This window comes from Silene latifolia, chromosome Y (assembly GCF_048544455.1).
Source record: "Silene latifolia isolate original U9 population chromosome Y, ASM4854445v1, whole genome shotgun sequence".
NCBI classification, from domain to species: domain Eukaryota; kingdom Viridiplantae; phylum Streptophyta; class Magnoliopsida; order Caryophyllales; family Caryophyllaceae; genus Silene; species Silene latifolia.
This window is the reverse complement of record NC_133538.1, coordinates 205,060,092-205,075,259: the sequence shown is the minus strand read 5'-3', so window position 1 is coordinate 205,075,259 and position 15,168 is coordinate 205,060,092.

The window sequence follows — 15,168 nt, the reverse complement described above, 5'->3', positions numbered from 1 at the left end:
GGCCTCACCCCGCCACTTAGTCCCACACAAATCTTGCTCACTGGCATAGAGAACCTCCAGAAAGCCATGGAAAACATGAGAGAAGACCAGAAGAAAGCAGAAGCTGAAGCAAGAAAGAGGGACAGAGAGCTCTGGGCGCAGATAGACATCCTGAAACAACAGTCTGCCACCCCGATGAGCAGGGCAGGGGAAGGAAGGTCTCCACTAGTAGATCTGACACAGGGGGCATCAGGCGACAGAAATCCACTTCGACGTATACCAAATTAACCGGTAACAAGGTTGGATCTAACTACAGTACCGACGGATAGAAGAATAACCCCCCAAGGGCTGGGATACCTCACACCAGACACCTGGCCATCAGCCAGCTGTGCAGAGGCACGAACGGGTGGCATCCTTGTTAGCGGTTTCAAAGAACTAATCGTACACCGGAGCGGATCCGAGTGGAACCAAAGAAGTGAATCGGCAAAGAGGGGACAATCGTTACTTCAACCCCTCTAGCTGCTGGGACACATCAAAACCTTCAAGAGCTCGGGTTAGGAGGCGATATTGAACCAAAGAAAACGGGACAAAGGACCCAGTTCAGGCAAAGATAAAAATCAGCGATTGAGCTAAAAGAAATACTAAGCAGGGTCCCAGGGCTGCCACCCCCACTCGAGAAAACAGCACCAGGCAGCTATGCCGACTCACCATTCGTGGACACCATATCCATCACAGTTATGCCAAAGGGATTCACAAATCCAAATATGCCTCTCTTTGACGGCACATCAGATCCCTTTGACCATATAAGCCAGTACAAGCAGAAGATGATGACAGTAAAAGTCGTAGGGCAAGTCAGGGAGGCTTGCATGTGCAAAGGATTTTCATCCACCTTAACAGGACCGACACTTCGATGGTTTGTGAGCCTGTCCAACAGGTCGATATCCACATTTGCTGAATTAGTGAACGCATTCACTCAACAATTTGCAAGCAGCAGGAAGCCGCAGAAGCATGAAGGAGATCTGTACAGAATCGTCCAGGGGGCAGGAGAAACCATTGGAGAATACAATACTAGGTTCAACAATGAGAAGGTAGTAGTACGAGAGTGCGATGTTTCGACAGCAGTAAAAGCCTTCAGAAGAGGCCTTCACCATGACTCCGACCTATACAAGCAGCTGACTATGCATCCCTGCCATAGTTTTGAGGTAGTACAAGAAAAGGCAGCTGCCGCAATCAGATTGGAAGAAGACATCCTAGCTAGAGCCAGCCTACCTAATACACCAAGTGTTTCTAGTACCTCAGCCATGGAGAAAATCAGGAAGAAAGCAAACCACCAGCAAGGAGGACGAGAGATACAGGCCATATGGAAGGGGAGTCAACGAGACGAGGAAAATCAAAGAACTCCCTACTCGCGAATATGGATTCACTACGGGTGTCGGAGGAATCCTGAAGGCACTCAGGGAGATGGGAGATGGAGTCAGGTGGCCCAACCCACCAGTAGAGGAATAAGCATGGAGAAAGGATAGCAAAAAGAAGTGTGAGTTCTATCGTGATATTGGGCACTATACTGAGGATTGCTACACATTACGGAGAGAGATCAAACGCCTATATGAACAAGGAAAGCTGAGCCACGTATTACCATGTGGGAGCAAGCAACAGGATAAGGTAGGCACCACCAAACCTGCAACCCCACCCACATGCACCAAAATCATAAACGTGATAACAGGCGGCTCAGACCTCAGTGGGCTGACATACTCAGCAGTTAAGAGACGTGCTACCGAGACCAACGGAGATAGGCCAGCAAATTCTTGCAGAATTTCTCATAGCGACTTACCAGCTGTCAGCTTTGATGAAGGAGATACGTACGACGAGCGAGAGCATCATGACGCACTTATTATCACCCTATCATTGGCCAATTGCACAGTTAGAAAGGTCCTGGTAGATACAGGAAGCTCGGTCAACCTGATCATGCTGAAGACCATAGAAAACATGGGATTCAGCGAGAAGGATTTGCATAAGAAGACTATTACGCTAGTAGGTTTCAGTGGGGAGACAGCCAACTCACTGGGCGAGATAGTTATCCCAACCTATGTGGGAGGAGTCGAAAAGCAAGTCAGGTATCTGGTTATAGACGAACCTTCCACCTACAATTTCATTCTGGGAAGGCTGTGGCTGCACCAGATGAAAGCAGTCCCCTCAACATATCACCAATGCATAAAGTTCCCCACACCATGGGGAGTAGAGACAATAAGAGGAGATCAGGAGGAAGCTAGAGGCTGCTATAAGAAGGCACTAAAGTGAACTGCCAGCCCTCCCACATAACAATCACAGAAGCAGCCTGTCCAGGACAAATACATTGAGCTCCCGGCAGAAGAGCTAGATCAAATTAACCTAGACAAGTTGCACCCAGAAAGAATTGTGCTAATTGGAGCAGGATGCACAGGAAGCTTGAGACAACAACTAATCAAATTCCTGCAGGATAACATGGATTGTTTTGCATGGTCACACAATTACATGATAGGAATAGATCCGTCCATCATAACGCATAAGCTTAGTGTGGACCCAAAGTGTAAACCCATCCAGCAGAGAAGAAGAAACTTTGCAGCAGAAAGAAGCAAGGTGATCAACCAAGAGGCAGATAGTCTGCTGGCAGGAAAGAAAATAAGAGAAGTAAAATATCCAGAATGGCTGTCTAACGTGGTGGTGGTGCCTAAGAAGAATGGGAAGTGGAGAGTATGTGTGGACTTCACTGACCTCAACAAGGCATGCCCTAAAGATCCCTTCCCGTTGCCTCATATTGATGCAATGGTAGATGCGACAGCTGGACATGAGATGTTGACATTCGTGGAAGCATGGAGTGGATACAATCAGATGAAGATGGATCCTGCAGATCAAGAGAAGACGGCATTCATGTCTGAGAGAGGAATATATTGCTACAACGTCATGCCATTCAGCCTAAAGAACACAGGCTCCACGTATCAAAGGCTGGTTAATCGCATGTTCAAAGAGCAGATAGGAAGAACTATGGAGGTATATATTGATGACATGGTGGTAAAATCAGAAACAGCCAAAGATCACATGCGGCACCTGGCAGAAACATTCAACACCCTGAGGGAATACAAAATGAAGCTAAACCCATCTAAATGTACCTTCGGGATATCCTCTGGAAAATTATTAGGCTAAATTGTAAGTCAAAGAGGGATAGAAGCTAGCATTGAGCAGATCAAAGCCGTCTTACAACTGGAGTCACCAGAAAAGCCTAAGGACGTTCAAAGACTAGCTGGAAAGGTAGCAGCCTTAAGCAGATTCATCTCAAGATTTTCAGATAAGTGCAGGCTGTTTTACGACATACTAAGAAAAAGTCAGAAGTTTGAGTGGACCGCGGATCACGAGCAAGCTTTCAGAGAGCTGAAACACTACCTCAGTAGCCCACCACTGCTGTCGAACCCGGAACCAGGAGAACCACTATTCCTATACCTGGCCGTCACAGAGGTGGCAGTGAGCGCTGTTCTAGTCAGAGAGCAGAAAAAGAGTAGAAGCCAGTATACTACGTAAGCAAGTCTCTGCTGCCCGCAGAGACCAGGTACACATCTCTTGAAAAATTAGTACTCGCACTGGTAGTAGCATCTCGCAAGCTGCGCCCCTATTTTGAGTCCCACACCAGACATGTTGTGACCAACTACCCGCTGAAATCTATCATGAGGAAGCCTGAACTGTCAGGCAGAATGTCGAAGTGGTTTGTACACCTCAGTGGGTCCGATATCCAGTATGACCCCAGAATAGCAATCAAATCGCAAGCATTGGCCGTCTTTGTGTCAGACTTCAGCCCAGCCATCCAAAATCTGGCAGATGAGGAAATCCTCACCCTAGAGGGGAACAAGGAGGCAGAGGTCTGGTAGATGCATATTGACAGAGCCTCCAACCAAAGGGGGGCAGGAGTAGGGTTAATCCTGCAGTTACCACAGAGAGACCTGATAGCACAAGCGGTGAGATGTGAATTCAAGGCAACCAACAATGAAATAGAGTACGAGGCCTTGATACTAGGAATGAAGCTAGCTCTGGAGTTAGGAGTCAGGCACCTGCGCATATCCATCGACTCTCTACTGATAGTCAATCACGTAAATGATGAGATTATATCCAGAGATTCAAAAATGATTGCATACTTAAAAGTAGCAAAGGAGTTAAAACAGAAATTCGAAACTTGCAAGCTTAAGCAGATCCCCAGAGATCAGAACGTGGAAGCAGATGCCTTAACAACTCTGGGGGCAACATTCAAACCGACAGAACTTTCCAGCATTCCATTAGCACACATGCTAAAGCTTTCTGTTTAGGTCTTTTTTACCTAAGTCGATTTAGGGTCAATGTAGTCTATATTCGTTGGTCGATTGTATGATGATTTGTATGTTAATAAGTAAACGGGAAATAAAGTGCGTAATATAAATTGACACGTAAGATTTTGGTGACGCGGAAAATCCAATGTGGGAACAACCGCGGGAGGGACGGTACCCTGCCAAGTATTGCACTATATGATTTGGAGGATGATTACAATTATGGTAGGAAGCTAATCCTTCTGGCCTTAGGTGTCAGGCCTACAAGATCGTGGAGTGAAACTTCTAACTCGATAATTTAAGTGGAAAAACTAAGGTAATGAGCCTAAGTTTGCATTGAACAAACCGTGGGATTAGGCGTGTCCTTGAGGGACGAATTTGATATGTCTAGACCCGAACACAAAGCAATAGGTATAGACTCGATAGTTTAAAGCACACAAGCAAGTAAACTACTAAACTCCAAGCACACAGCGAAGGAGCTCTTCAAGCACAAAGCAAAGAAGAGATTTAATGAAGAAAACTCATGTTTCTTACTTGGTTTATAACTTAAGCAAATCTGAATATTACACTTGGGGAATTGGTTTATTTATAGCCCAAGTCCTTCTAATCTTAACCATCCAAATTACATCTAATGGCTAACATTAAACAAGTGAGAAAACAAGAAAAAGTTGCTGAAAATCTACCCTAGGCAACCGTGAGCATCAACCAAGCAAGAACAATTCAAATGGTCTTCTCAAGGTCTTACAATGAAAGGGACATAAGAGCTATCCTAGGAACACACAATTGGAGGCTTCCTTAGTCCAATTTCGGCTGGTATAAGCCCTTGAGAGCAGCCCCTAAAGCTCTTACACAATTGTAAGAATGATAGTGACACTTTGGATCTTCCTTAAAAGCGACATTTGAGCTAATTCTTCAAACTAAAGAAAACAGCCTCCTAGGACTGATTTGGACGGTTTGAGCAGCTGAAAATTGTCCTAGGATGGTCTTCATGTGATTACTAAAAAGATGGGACCGATTGGAAGCAAACTAAGCTCGTTTGTTGAAAACCGATAAACCCGCTACTCGGTTTTGTCTTGTGATTTCATCTTAGCTCGGATCCTTATTTAAATAAAAGCCCCTAGGCAAAAAGTCTCAAAATTCATTATAGAATTGAGACGTGACAAAGATTACCATGTCTTCTTAGACGGAATTTGAGTTAGACCTCAAATTGGACGAAGGTCCCAATCCGCGGTCTAGCTCGGCCTCCTCTCCCGTTTCAACCTCCCCTTCTTGAAAAGGATTTGCCCTCAAATCCCCGACATCTTCATCCTTGAGGTCTTCATAAAACGGACTCAAGTCACCAATGTTGAAGGTTCCATGGACACCATACTCACCCGGAAGATTGATTTTGTAAGCACTCGGACCAATTCTTTCCATAACTTCGAAAGGACCATCGGCTCTAGGCATGAGTTTGTTTTTTCTCTTTTGTGGGAACCTCTCCTTTCTTAAATGAACCCAAACAAGATCTCCGGGTTCAAAGTTCTTTGGATGACTCGGTTTCTTGACACGGTTCACATACCCCTCATTTGTTTTCTCAATTTGCTTCTTCACTTGGGCATGGATTTGGAGCATTTGTTCGACCCTTTTCTTGGCATCATAGTCGATGGAATTCCTCTTAATAGGTGCTAAATCAGTAGGCATAAGTGGATTAATGCCATAAACCACCTCGAATGGAGATTTCCCGGTGCTTGATGAAGGAGCTCGATTAAATGCAAATTCGGCTTGTGATAATTTGAGATCCCAATCTTTCAAAGACTTGCACACCGTGGCCCTTAAGATTCTGCCCAAGGTCTTGTTAGTAACCTCGGTTTGACCATCGGTTTGAGGATGATGGGAGGTGCTAAAAAGAAGCCTTGTTTTGAGCAATTTCCATAAGGACCTCCAAAAGTGACTCATAAACTTAGTATCCCGATCAGAAACTATTGACTTGGGTACACCATGGAGCTTGACCACTTCCTTTAGATATAAATTAGCAACACTTGAAGCATCCTCGGTCTTTTTTCAAGCAATGAAATGAGCCATTTTGCTAAATCGATCAACCACGACCATGATGGAATGCTTGCCTTGTTGTGTCCTTGGCAAGGCCACAATAAAATCCATGCTAACATCCTCCCATGGCTGGTTTGGGACGGGTAGGGGTGTATAGTGACCCTTTTGGAAGGAAGACTTGGCTTGATGACAAGGAGCACACCTCTTGATCACACTTTGGACATCCGCAAGCATCTTTGGCCAAAAGAATTGCTCTTGGAGAATACCATATGTCTTTTGGATGCCAAAATGACCGGCAAGGCCATTTGAGTGAACTTCTTTAACCAACAAGTTTCTATAAGGTCCCTTGGGTATGCATAATCGATTCCCAAAGAACAAGAACCCTCCTTGACTCGAATACTTACTCCTTTTGCCCTCCTCACATTCTCGGCCCTCTTGGAGTGTTTGCCACTCATCTTTGAAATCCGGATCTTCAATGTACAAATCCTTCATGTGTTCGAACCCTAATACCCTTTGTTCCATAAAACTTAACATGGTGAACCTCCTTGAAAGAGCATCGGCCACCACATTGTTTTTGCCCTCAATATACTTGCTTGAAAAATTGAATGATTGTAAAAACTCCACCCATTTAGCATGCCTATGATTGAGCTTGTGTTGGCCATTGTTATACTTGAGAGCTTCATGATCGGAATGCAAAACAAACGGCTTTTGCTTCAAGTAGTGACTCCAATGGTTCAAAGCTCGAATAATGGCATAGAATTCTTTATCATAAGTTGAGTAATTGAGCTTGGCACCATTGAGCTTCTCACTAAAGTATGCTACTGGTTTGTGGTCTTGAAGTAGCACGGCCCCAACTCCAACTCCGCTAGCATCACACTCGACTTCAAATAACTTGTGGAAATTGGGTAATGCAAGAATAGGAGACTCACACATTAAGGCCTTGACTTTGTTGAAGGCTGATTCAGCCCTATCATTCCAAGAGAACTCCCCTTTCTTCATACACTCGGTAATAGGAGCCATGATGGTGCTAAAATCTTTGATAAACCTCCTATAAAAGGAAGCTAAGCCATGGAAACTCCTTACTTCGGTGATGGTGCTCGGTCTTGGCCAAGATTGAATAGCCTTGACCTTCTCTTGATCCACTAGAATCCCTTGATCACTAATGATGAAACCCAAGAATTGGACTTCCTTTTGCATGAATGAAAATTTCTCCAATTTTCCATAAAGCTTGTGCTCCCGAAGTGTTTCAAACAATACTTGTAGATGCTTGAGATGCTCTTCTTTGGATGGACTAAAAATCAGAATATCATCAAAGTATACCACCACAAATCGGCCCAAATAAGGTCTAAGGACCTCGGTCATCAACCTCATGAAAGTACTCGGAGCATTAGAGAGACCGAATGGCATGACAAGCCACTCATATAAGCCATGTTTGGTTTTGAAGGCTGTTTTCCACTCATCCCCTTCTTTGATTCTAACTTGATGGTAACCTTGCCTTAAATCGATCTTTGAGAATACTTGAGCTCCACTAAGCTCATCCAAGATATCGTCAAGTCTAGGTATGGGGAACCTATACTTAACAGTGATGTTGTTGATGGCTCGGCTATCGGTGCACATTCTCCATGACCCATCCTTTTTTGGAACAAGTAGTGCCGGAACCGCACAAGGACTAAGTGACTCCCTCACAAATCCTTTACTCACTAACTCCTCAATCTGTTTTTGCAACTCTTTGGTGGCTATTGGATCACTTCTATAGGCTGCTTTGTTTGGTAAAGAGGCTCCTTAATGAGATCAATTTGGTGCTCAATGCCCCTAAGAGGTGGTAACCCACTCGGAAGTTCATTAGGAAAGACATCCCCATAAGAATCAAGTAACTCTTTAACCTCCCTCGACACTCCGTCCTTGGCCGTGGCCTGCTGGCCGTGACCCTCTCCGCCACCTCCTATTCCCTTAGCCAACCCCGTAACCACTAAAGCATACACGTCCCCCTCCCCTTCTAACTCTTGCAACATTTCAGCCCCATTTATTAATAGGATTTCCTTAGAAGGTTCAACCATTGAAGGTGGTGTTGTAGGTTTGATGGTGGGTGGTAATGGTGACAATATGACTCTTTTTGAAGCAAATTTGAAGGTATAGGTGTTCTCTTTCCCATGGTGAATCGAATCCCTATCAAATTCCCAAGGTCTCCCAAGTAACAAATGACAAGCATCCATGGGTAAGACATCACAAAGGACCTCATCAACATAATTCTTTCCAATAGAAAAAGAGACCAAACATTGTTTATCAACTCTAACCTCGGCTCCTTTGTTGAGCCACCTTAGTTTGTATGGACAAGGATGATTTATTGTGGGTAATGAGAGTTTTTCAATCAAAGTACTCGATGCTACATTAGTACAACTCCCCCCATCAATTATCAAATTACACACTCTTCCCTTGATGGTACACCTAGTCCTAAAGATTTGTTGTCTTTGGTCTAGTTCTAATGGTTGTGGTTGTGTGTGCATCACCCTCCAAGTAACCAAACTAAGTCCCGAATCCGGCAAGACTACCTCGGCTGCCTCTTTTTGTTCCTCATCATTCTCATCATTTTCACAAACAAGAATCTCATCCTCTCCCCAATGGACTACTTCTAGGGTGCTAAGAGCCCTCTTGGTTGGACAATCTTTCATGAAATGACCATACCCTTGACATTGGAAGCATTTCTTGAGGCCTACGGTTTTTCTTTGAGAATTTTCGGGTGCTTTTCCTTTGTCAAAATAGGCTGTTTTTGGTTGTGAATTTGAGAGGTCTTTGGGTTTTGACTCGGTTGGTGTGTGGGGTTTCGAGTAATGGCCTGTTTTGGTCGGGTATTTTTGTGGGTTAGCCCTTCCCTTTCCTGCTTTCTCAACTCTCAAAGCCAAGTTAACGGCCTCATCAAAGGACCACACATGTTGTAATCGGACTCTTTGAGCAACTTTGTCATCTAGACCCTCAACAAATCTAGCAATTTTTTGTTCCGGCTTCTCATTCATTTCACATTGCAAAGTGAGTTGCTCAAAATCTCTAATGTAAGACTCAAGTGGTTGTTGATCTTGTTTAAGTTGAGTGAGTTTAATGAACAAGTCTTGAGTGTATTCTTTAGGTACAAATTTCTCATTAAGCTTTTTCTTCAACTTTAACCAAGACTTAATGGGTTCCTTACCATCTCTCTTTCTCTGATTTTTTAAGTTCTCATACCAAAGTGAAGCATATCCTTTAAGTTTTAAGATGGCAACTTTAAAACACTTAGCATCCGAATATGACTTAAACTCAAAGACTCTTTAGATAGTTCTAAGCCAATCTATTAAATCTTCGGGATTTAAACTACCATTAAAGTCTGGAATTTCTACCTTTAAGTCTTTAGGATGATCCTCATGATAAGCTTCAACCCAAGAATCCCCTGAATCCGAGTGCAAGTCGTCCTCCATGTCCTCATGCTCTCGGCCCCTTGCTCCAAACCCACGGCCACGCCCTCTTCCACGGTGTGGTGGTGGTCGTCCTCTATGCCTTGGTGGTGTTGGAACATTGGTCATGAAGGTTGTTATGGATTCTAAGATCAAATTCACATTTGTTGTTAATCGGTCTACTTTGTTTTCAAGACCGAGTATTCTCTCTTCACTCATTGGGCTGTTTTTGTGTTTTTGAATGTAGTTAGGAAAATGAACTCACAAGACTAACCAAAGCTCTGATAACCAAGTTGGAGTGAAACTTCTAACTCGATAATTTAAGTGGAAAAACTAAGGTAATGAGCCTAAGTTTACATTGAACAAACCGTGGGATTAGGCGTGTCCTTGAGGGACGAATTTGATATGTCTAGACCCGAACACAAAGCAATAGGTATAGACTCGATAGTTTAAAGCACACAAGCAAGTAAACTACCAAACTCCAAGCACACAGCGAAGGAGCTCTTCAAGCACAAAGCAAAGAAGAGATTTAATGAAGAAAACTCATGTTTCTTACTTGGTTTATAACTTAAGCAAATCTGAATATTACACTTGGGGACTTGGTTTATTTATAGCCCAAGTCCTTCTAATCTTAACCATCCAAATTACATCTAATGGCTAACATTAAACAAGTGAGAAAACAAGAAAAAGTTGCTGAAAATCTACCCTAGGCAACCGTGAGCATCAACCAAGCAAGAACAATCCAAATGGTCTTCTCAAGGTCTTACAATGAAAGGGACATAAGAGCTATCCTAGGAACACACAATTGGAGGCTTCCTTAGTCCAATTTCGGCTGGTATAAGCCCTTGAGAGCAGCCCCTAAAGCTCTTACACAATTGTAAGAATGATAGTGACACTTTGGATCTTCCTTAAAAGCGACATTTGAGCTAATTCTTCAAACTAAAGAAAACAGCCTCCTAGGACTGATTTGGACGGTTTGAGCAGCTGAAAATTGTCCTAGGATGGTCTTCATATGATTACTAAAAATATGGGACCGATTGGAAGCAAACTAAGCTCGTTTGTTGAAAACCGATAAACCCGCTACTCGGTTTTATCTTGTGATTTCATCTTAGCTCGGATCCTTATTTAAATAAATGTCCCTAGGCAAAAAGTCTCAAAATTCATTATAGAATTGAGACGTGACAAAGATTACCATGTCTTCTTAGACGGAATTTGAGTTAGACCTCAAATTGGACGAAGGTCCCAATCCGCGGTCTAGCTCGGCCTCCTCTCCCGTTTCAGATCGAGAATGAACGTGTATTATTTGCCGAGATGTGATCTTGAGTGTTGATGTACTAATGCGGGTGTTTCTTGAATGAATGTCCTTCTTGATTTCCTTCTTCTGCTATTTATAGGGTAAGAACCCTAGATATACTCTATCTCGAATATGGAAAGAGAATATTATTTCCATAAGGACTTCTTTTCTAATCCTGATTCCCTTGCCAATTCTCCCCGATCTCCCTAACTTCTCCCTAACTTCTCCCTGACACTCCTTTCCTTAACACGGGCGCATACTGTGATGGGCTCTTGATCCTTCTTAAGCCCGTTCCCCTTCTCCCGATCAAGGGCTCCCATCCTCCTCACCTCTTCTCTATAATCTTTATTTCACCAAGTGGGCTTTCTTTATTACGCTATTTTTAGCCCAAACAGTTTGCCCCAAATTTCTTGCGAAGTACGCCTTCATGTATCGAGCAAGGAATTTACGTAACCAAATATTTAAAACCCTACGCCGTCCTTTTACTCTTTCCCATGCAAGCCGCCTTTCTCCTCTTCCTCCGCACCCAACTCCCTCTCTCCTCTTTATAACCCCAACGTCTCTCTTCCACTCTCATTAATCACTCCAAATCATTTCAAAAAACTCTCTTCTCTTAAACCCTCAATCTTCTTCCCTTTAATCTTCATCAGCTTCATTGTTCCCTCCCCCGTCTTCATCATCAGGTAATCCATCTTCTTTCTTTCTTTCTTTTAATCTTCATTTTCTCTTTCCACTATGGGCAAAACCCAACAATCCTTGGCAACCCCAACATCCTCCGACCGTAATCCTGACCCCATTTTCCCTTCTCGGGGACTTTTTAGACATCCACATGATTGTGATTCCGCCCTAACTCCGGCCGACATTCCTAGGATTAAGAGTCTGCTTGGTCTTGGTGACGGGGTGGATATCGCCATCCCTAAGCCGGGGCAGAAATTCGACGCCCTCCGTCCGGGGTGGGTTTGTTTCTATTTGTACCCATTTAAATACGGCCTCCGTTTCCCTTTCCCTAAACTCGTCCAAGATTTTATCTTCACCAATAATTTCGCCATGGCGTAAATTTTCACGCCATATGGAGAGTTCTTCTCTATTCTCCTCGCCGCCGGTCGAGTAATCGCAAATCTATCACTCGGCGATCCGCCCATATGTATAGCATCAGATCCCTGGGCATGGGTCAGTTCTCATTCCGGGGCCATGGAGAGGCTCCCTTCAAACATGCGTCAAAGTCCCGTGATGAGAAATGGTTTGAGGACTTCTTTTACGTGAGGAAGGACTCCATCCAGCCTCCTGCTGATTATATTTTCGAGAAGTGGGCTCTGACTTCGAGTAAGTAGCCTCCCTGTCGCCTGAATTATTTTATCTCACTTCTTACTAGCTTACTTCATCATCTTCGTGTAAGCCCCTGTGACCTTACCCGTATCGGTGCCAAGATCCTGCGCCCTGCAGCAGTCGCTTTGCATTTCAATCCGAGAGAAAGTTTCCCGGACACCGCTTCCTGGTTTTTCGCCTGCTTCCTCCTCCAATCCTCCTCAATCTGCCCACAGCATGTCTTCTGGTAAGGTTTCTATAACCACTTCTGTTTGCAGGCCGTTGCTGCTGATGTTTTAAGCATTCTGTTGTCTGAGACTGTGTATGCTTGCAGGTTTAAAAGTCGAGCAACTGGAACTCATCCTCCAAAGTGCTAAAAGAAAGATACCTTCTGCCAGCCCTGATGTGGCCTCTGCCTCCAAGAGGAGTGCTCATGCCGCCTCTTTTCAGACTCCTCCTGCAGTTTCTAGTTCTATTGCTCGCGTGCCCTTGGAGGTCGATCCGTTATCTCGCCATCCGCCTACTCCTCCTGCCAGTCCCCATGCTTCTACTAGTGGAGGCATCATTGCTCATTTTCCAAAAGGCTTTGGGAATGTGGACAAGGTGCCCTACTCGGCCGGAGATTGATCACCGCTCTCTTTCCTCTGTTGAGGAAACGTTTTGAGTTCTCCCCAGAGGAGATGGCTGAATATGACGTGCACAACGCTTTCATGGTAAATATTCTTCCTTTTCTACCTGTCTGTCTGTCTGTTTCTTGTTTAAATTCTGCCTCCCAAATCTTTTGCTGACTTCTAGTTATTTATACCCCAGACTTTTCAGTCTGCACTCTACAACAGGAAGATGATCAACATAGTACAGACCACCAGTCGTGCTACCAGCGCCAAGAACCGGGAGTCAAGGAAATCAAGTCGAGATCCGGCACGTGGCGGGTTGATCGAAGGAGCGTGTGGTGGAGTCAAGACGAGCTTCTGTCACCAAGAAGAAGTTGAAGGAGGGAGCTGATCAGCTGGCTCGAACCCAGGCGGTGTGCAGCACTTCTTCTGACTCTCTGAAGCAGTCTGAGGAGAAGATCACTGAGCTGATCTCCCTGGCCACCAATGTCGTTGCTTATGCCACCTGTCGGGGAAATATCAGTTGGATGCGTGCTGCCCTCGAGGAGGCTCCCACCCAGCAGGCCATAGAGGAAGAGGAGAAGCAGCTGGAGATGCTCTACCCCGCTCAACCTGATCTGAGCATGCTGATGCCTGAGGTTGGTGAGGTGAATTCTCCTGCGTTGGCTGAGCAGGTTCTTTGGGGTGATCTTTGGAATGTCCCAGATGTCTTTCTTGACGGAGCTCAGGGAGCTACGGCGGATGAGGATATGCAAGCTGGTGCAGTACCTGAAATGAGTGGTCAGCAGGCAGAGGAGGTACCAGAGGTGGAGGTCATTAATCTGACCGATAATTAAGTTTTTATATTTTGATAAACATTTTTGGCAATCTAACCCAGAGGTGGCAGACTTTGTAAGTTTTTAAACTTGTTTTGTGTTTGCTTCGCCAGGGTGGCGGTTTGAACTTGGGGCCGTATTTTGGCCATATTTTGAATGCCCCTTGTCATAGTTTGGCAAGGTTTTTACATATCGTGTACTTGGTTGTTTATTCTCCCTGTTTTAGGAAGTTTATGCCGTGTCACCGCTGATCGATTTAGGCGAGTCCTGTCACCCTGAAAAGGCTAACGTTCTGACTCAACTAGCTGCCGTGTCAGCCTGATGGCTTATTTAGGTGTATGCCGCAATGTAAGGAGGAGTGGCCATGTCAACCTAGGGGGCTGATTTAGACCAGCCTGGTCAGCCTGAAAAGACTGATCCAGACCAAGCTAGCTGCCGTGTCAGCCGGCTGGCTGATTTAGGCGTATGCCGCATTTTTTGGACTACTTAACGTTGTTCATGACGCAAGGTGTGTTCGTATCGTTTTATTTCAACAGGTGGCGTCATTGAGGCAAGTTTATCGTCATTCTAGGACCAGATGGAGACGCTGCAGGATTCTGGTAGCGTAGATATCCCTACGTTCCATGTTCGTTTTTGCATGCATGCTGGGGCCCTGATTAAGTGTGATTAGTGCGAGCTACGTCCAGGGGGTGGTATCAGGGGTAGCTGGATAAGCGTATTCACCGCTGCAAGCGCTCCTTTCGTATGTTCCACAATCCGCCTGGTGAGGGTGCTCCTTGTGGAGAAAATAGGTTAGGCATGTTGGAGTGCCATGTGCCTTATCACCCGCGTTGGCGGTTGACATGTCCCCGCTAGACATCCTTTCAAAGTACCATAGATACCCGAGAATTCAAAGTGATGTACTTAGAGAAGCCTCGAAAATAAGAAAATCTATCGAATGATGTGAAGTACATGCCGCCATCTCATGGGGTACTGAGCAATTGTGGTCCCGGACGCTGCCAGACCACACCATCCAATAGTAGTTTAAAGTTTTAAAACAACTAAAGACACCGAAATAAGAGTGAAACGCAAAGATGCCTACTACCGGATTTTTATTTTATCTTTAAAAATGATTTGGCTTCTCATAATAGTACATTATTCTCAAAGCTAGAGTCTACTTATTATCAAAAGTAATATCTCTTCAGGTGAAGTATGTTCCATGGGCGTTGTATAATTTGACCGTCCATAGTCATCAGTCTGTATGCACCATGGCCAACAACTCCTTCTACCTGGTATGGTCCTTTCCATTTGTAGGCGAATTTGCACCTTTTCGATTCTTGGTGTTCGAACACCTCTCGAGAACCAGGTCTCCTACCTCTAGGAGCCCGACCCTTACATTCTTGTTGTAAC